This window comes from Onychomys torridus, chromosome 2 (genome assembly GCF_903995425.1).
Source record: "Onychomys torridus chromosome 2, mOncTor1.1, whole genome shotgun sequence".
NCBI lineage: Eukaryota > Metazoa > Chordata > Mammalia > Rodentia > Cricetidae > Onychomys > Onychomys torridus.
Window position 1 is genome coordinate 131,757,856 of NC_050444.1, and position 6,000 is coordinate 131,763,855.

Consider the following 6,000-nt stretch of genomic DNA (forward strand, 5'->3'; position numbering starts at 1 on the left):
CTGTCTCGAAACTGCCCCCCATGCCAATAAAACCTACATCTCTAGTCTCCTTCTATGTCCGCTGACTACATTCCATATATCTCTATGTCTCACTTTACCCCCATGGCCTATGCCCTTGACTGAACCCTCAGCACATCTGTTTCTGCCCTTCTCCCAGCCTCTCTCAGGTTTTGCGGTGTAGTGTGCTGAGGATGGAGCCTCAGGCCTCTCAGCTACTGTGTAACATTCCATTGTATCACCAGCTGTGTCTACTTTTTATTTTTTAAAAGATTTATGTATTTATTATGTATAATGATATGTATGCCTACAGGCCAAAGGGACCAGATCTCATTACAGATTGTAGTGAGCCACTAAATGGTTGCTGGGCATTGAACTCAGGACCTCTGGAAGAGAAGTCAGTACTCTTAACCTCTGAACCATCTCTCCAGCCCTGCTTTTTATTTTTGAGACAGTACCTTCCTTAGTTATCTAGGCTGGCCTTTAACTTGCTGTATAGTACAGGATGGCTCTGAGTTTTCTGCCTCCAGTCAGTTGGAGCCACTACCTAGCAGAGATTTTACTTCTACTGTCATAGGTAAAAAGGAAATGGGTAAAAATAGGCTCAGGAAACAATCTTCCAAAAATGCCTGTGACCAAGAGCTAAAAAACCATACCTACAATGTACCATTCTCATTTTAACTAATAATGGTAGCCTAAAAACACCAGACTACCTCCAAAAATTATATGTACATTATTATTCTCTTATCCTCCGGCGGGTCCATGTTAAGAACGACGCGGAGTTGCCTTAAATATAAGGCGTTGATCAAATAACTTATGCCCACTGGATCTAATACTCATATTTCTATAAACCTTAACACAAAAATGGTACCTTTTCACTCAACCTATGTAATACTTCTGCTTCATTGCACATAAACCTGTAAACGTTTTACCATCTGGAAGGAAACCAAGATCGAAAAAGAAGCCAGCGATCTGGTTTTAAATTAAGTTACGACCCCTGTGCGGTGCATTGTGGATATGTAAATAAGGCTAAGGCACCGCCCTCTGGTCTCCGGAAATACCTTAACTACTTCCTTCCCCTTCCCCTGTGTAAAGGTGTTGGGCGACCACCAGGGGGCAGTGCAACGTCAGATTTCCGGAATGTAAAACTAACAAAGCAGTCTGAATTAAAATTGTCACTCCAAGAGATGGGTAGTCAGTTGTAGAGTGCTTATGTACACGGGGCACTGGATTGCACTCTCCACACTAATCAGTAAATAAGCAACAGTTCGAAAATGATTGTATCCCTACAGTCATTTAACACAAAGTACTGTGCATTCGAGTCCCCGCAAAAGGGTCTCGAGAAGGGCAGAGAGGCGCCGTTAACTTTCCTCACCTGATTTACTTCCAATGTAATCAGAGAATAATACAACTAGACAGCCGTGGGATTTGGTTAGCTCGTTTGGGGGCGTTTGGAACGGGGTCTCTTGTAGCCCAGGTTAGCCTCAATCACTCCATGTAGCTGAAAATGACTGAATTCCAGATCCTTCTGCCTAGTGCTGGGACAACTGGCATAGGTCACCACATCAAACTTGGTTTTTGTTGTTCCAGACAGGTCGTTTTGTTTCTGTTGTTGTTTGTTCATGTAGCCCTTGCTAGAGGAGAACTCTATGTATAGACCAGGCTGACCTGGCACTCACAGACGTCTGGCTGCCTCTGACGCCCTAGCGTGGGGGTTAGAGCTAAGACTATCACATCATGAGAGGGTGAACTGGTACTTGCTTTCACCATCACCCAAATTCACACCTGTGGTTTTGAGTTGTGACAAGCTGGGAGGCAGGAGGAAGGGAGCCAGCTGGAACACTGTTTTCATTTTGTTTGTTTGGTTGGTTGGTTGCTTGTTTTTTGGAGACAAGAGTTTCTCTTTTCTCTGTGTAAAATCCCTGGCTGTCCTGGAACTCACTTTGTAGAGCAGCCTGGCTTCGAACTCAGGGAATTGGGGTTGGGCTTGCTTGCTTTTAATAACTTAAGAAACGGGCTGGAGAGATGGCTCAGAGGTTAAGATCACTCACTGGCGGTTCTTCCAGAGGTCCTGAGTTCAATTCCCAGCAACCGCATGGTGGCTCACAACCATCTGTAATGAGATCTGGTGCCCTCTTCTGGCCTGTAGGCATACATGCAGGCAGAACTTTGCACATAATAAATAAACCTTAAAAGTACAAAAACTTATGAGACTTGCTTTGGTTTTGTCTCCTCTGTCCTTTGTGTGGGGTCCATATCTGGGTAGCTAACTGGACACCTCACCATCTTAAGTAGTAAACTTTACAGCACCACTGTCTCTTTGGCCGTCTGGGGTAAGATGTGATGGGTCATTTAGGTTTGGGCTCCAAATTCTTTGATTTGGGCCTTTTTGTCTCAACATGGTCCCCTGACATCAAGGTCAAAACAAATTCTTGATATCTACCCCCTCCGCTCCAGCACAACACTTCTTATGGAGACAGGGACCTGCTGACAGAGCCCTGGTAACACATCAAAGGCTTGTAAATCCTATACAAAAGAATAGAGTGTGTTTTGTAGGGGAGACAGTGGTTAGTTACTGCAAGAAACTGAAAAGCCAGGCTGGTCCAGGTAGTGGTGTTGGGCATCACCACCAGCCATCACTGTCCCCGCTTACTCTACCTTTGAACCAAAGATTGCAGCCCTGCATACGCAGGACATCAAAAAATTAGTCTAAGACTCAGAGTTGTTCCTCTCCACGGAAATCTTTAGTAAAAGGCGAAAGACTTATGCGATCTGAAGAGAAACCAGAGTATGACCTCCCTCCCACGCCTACCAGCCTCGGACGCCTGCAACTCCCACATAACCAATGGGAACTAGTGCCACAAAGTAAGTCGTCAGTGACTCCTGCTTTCCTCTCACAGAAAGTCTCTCGAAGCCGCATCACTATTAAGAAAACAAAACCAAAAAGAAAAAAAGTCAAAGAGTTTTTACACTTTTAAATGAAAGCGCCGATCTGTGTGCAATGCATTGTGGGTATGTAAAAGACGTGGAGTCACCAGCCGGGTTTCCAAAACCCCAGCCGTCGGCCCTGGGCGAAAGCCGTATTTACCGTATTTACAGGAGTATACACACCAACCACAAAGTCGGACTTTTCCGGAAGCGGTCTCTGAAGTCCCATCCTTAGAGAGGGAGCTCCTGGCAGCTGACGGCTTCAGAGGAGGGAGCCGGTGATAGGTCGCTGCTGCCCCAGTAGGACTCCACACCCATGTGCATTTGGGCAGCACTCGATGGACTCGGGAGGTTAATAAGAACTCCATAACACCAACAAAACAGTAGATGAGATAATAAAATTTATAATTAAGAAGAGGCCTCTGTGTGTGGTTTATTTGGGAGCTGGATGGTAGGCCCCCCAAAAGAGTAAAATATCAAAAACAACGTTTGGCTGTTCAGTTCTTTATTAGAATAGCAGGTGTTTTAGACAGGCAAAGTAACACAGCTTCACAGAGTTAAACAAATGCAACATAAAAGAAGGCCTCATTAAACAAATGTTCTACACCATAAACAAATGTAACACATCTTAAAATGACATTTTACAACAGTTTCCTATTCTTTTTTTTTCCTGGTTTATTTTTTTGAAATAGGGTCTCATTGTAATCCAGACAGGCCTGGAACCCACCGTATAGCCCAAACAGTGAATTTCTTTGAAAGCTGGTTATACCAGGCATTTTGTCTAAAATGCCTGGAGTGTTCGGTTAGACTGCCAGGAAACCAGAACAGGAGGGAATCTGGAATCTCTGCCTTCACTGCATATTTTGCTCTGCTTTGGGCCAGCTGCTCACTCCAGGATATAGGTAACTAATCGCCCAGGGAGTATTGGTCTGAACCTTTGGCACTGAGATCATGCCATTCCCTTTAATGCTAAAGGCACAAAGGCACTTAAGGAATCTTGCTGTCAAGGTCTTTTGTTTGTTTTGTCTCAATATAAATAAAGACCTTGAAAACTCTTCATATATTCACTTGACACAAATGTGCTGAGCACTGGCTGCGCTTGCTCTGGGACACAGGCATGCGGGCTGGGTGACGATAACAGAGCTTCAGTGGCAAACCTGAGATTTACCTCAAAGACACTAGGAAGCCACAGGAAAGCTATAATGCTACTCAGGAGGCTGAGGCAGCAGGCTTGCCAGGAATTCAAGGCCATGGTGAGCTATACAGAAAGTCTATGCTAGCCTGGGATCTAGAGTGTGATTGTGTCTCCAAAAAGGAAGTGAGGAGAGCCCTATACAATAGAGGGAAAGAAAATCTCTAAAATGGAAAACATGACCAGATTAGGTGTGTACTTTGGTTCTGGGTTTTTTTTTTCCCCCATGTTCATTTTTAAAAGTAGAAGGATCAGTTTGGCATGGTGGCGCATGCCTTTAATCCTAGCACTCAGAGGCACAGGCAGGTTGATCTCTGTAAATTTGAGATCCGCCTGAGCCTGATCTGCTTATTGAATTCCAGGACAGCGAGGGCTACAGAGTGAGACCTGTCTCAAGCAAAACAAACTAAGTTGGAGAATCAGAGCTGGAGTGTAGAGCGCCCCTTCTCTTCATACCCAGTCCCCAGGGACAAAGGGACGAAGTGATGACCGAGCTTTGGATGGAGGAAGTGGCCTTCCAGGAGATAATTCAGTGAGAGTGACCGAGGGGAGATATAAAGAATAGGGACAGAGGCTGGGGATAATCACCTAATTTGCATAAGGTGGCAGGCTCCTATCATAAAGCTGGGCTAGTGGTAGCCGGCCCAAAGAAAATAACTAGAGCATGTTACCCAATTACCCTGTGGCCTACAGGGGAGAGCCTTCCTTTGCAGGGGACTGTGTTAAGGGTCATCCTTGTGGTAAATCAGGCACGGGGTCTGGAGACATCCTCCAGATAAGGCTAGGTAGAGAGCAGGAAGACTCCACTGGGAGGGAGTCCTCCATACTGTGCAGAGCCCAGGGAGAGCTGCTAAGCTATGGTAAACTGCAGCCTCTGACCAGCGGGCCGCCCAACACTGGAGAGCTGGCTCAGTGGTTAGGAGCACTGCTTGTTCTTGGAGAGGGCCTGGGTTCAGTTCCCAGAAACCACACGGTGCCTCACAACCATGCCTACCCTTCTGAATTCCATGGGCACCAGGCATGCACAGACATACATGATGGCAAAATATTCATACACACAAACCTTTACAATAAAAGCAGACAAGTCAGCTGATATTCAAGTGAATTCAACTTATGTATTGAGGTCTTATCATCCAGTAAGTTAGTGTCTTACTTAGGGTTATTATTGCTGAGATGACACACCATGACCAGAGCAATCTGGGGAGGAAAGGGTTTATTTTGTTCACAGCTCATTATCGAAGGAGTGAGAGCAGGGCGGGGACATGGAGGCAGAAGCTGATGCAGAAGTCATGAAAGGGTGCTGCTTACTGGTTTACACTCCATGGCTTGTTCAGGCCAGCTTTCTAATAAAATTCAGGATCACCTGTCCAGGCGTGGCACCACCCACAGTGGCCTGGGCCCTCCCCCGTAGATCACTAATTAAGAAAATGCCTTATAACTGGATTTTATGGAAACATTTTCTCAACTAAGGCTCCCCACTCTCTGATGACTCTAGCTTGTGTCAAGGTGACATAAAACTAACCAGTACAAATTAAAATGTGATTTTAAAAAAAGATTTATTTATTTTTGTTTTATGTGTATGGGTATTGCAGTGCTTTGAGAGAAAATATACCCCCAAAAGAGTGGCATATTAGGAGGTGTCGCTTTGTTGGAGTAGGTATGGTCTTGTTGGAAGAAGTTTGACACTGTGTTCAAGGAGATAGATTAAGAAATGTAATAAAGGCTGGGGTGGTGGTTTTGCACATCATTAATCTCAGCACTCAGGAGGCAGAGGCAGTTGGATGGTTCCAGGACAGCCAGGGCTGTTACACAGAGAAACCCTGTCTCTCGGAAAACAAACAAACAAACAAACAAAAAAGAAAGAAAGAAAGAAAAAACAAAAA

At 45.1% G+C, this 6,000-nt stretch overlaps 1 non-coding gene across 1 annotated transcript; it reads right to left on the bottom strand.

The window, feature by feature from the left end:
- Nucleotides 1-2,673: 2,673 nt before the first annotated feature.
- Nucleotides 2,674-2,789, bottom strand: LOC118578909. The gene has a single exon (XR_004944300.1). It is a non-coding gene; the product is annotated as a U5 spliceosomal RNA (small nuclear RNA).
- Between the last annotated feature and the right edge of the window lie 3,211 nt (nucleotides 2,790-6,000).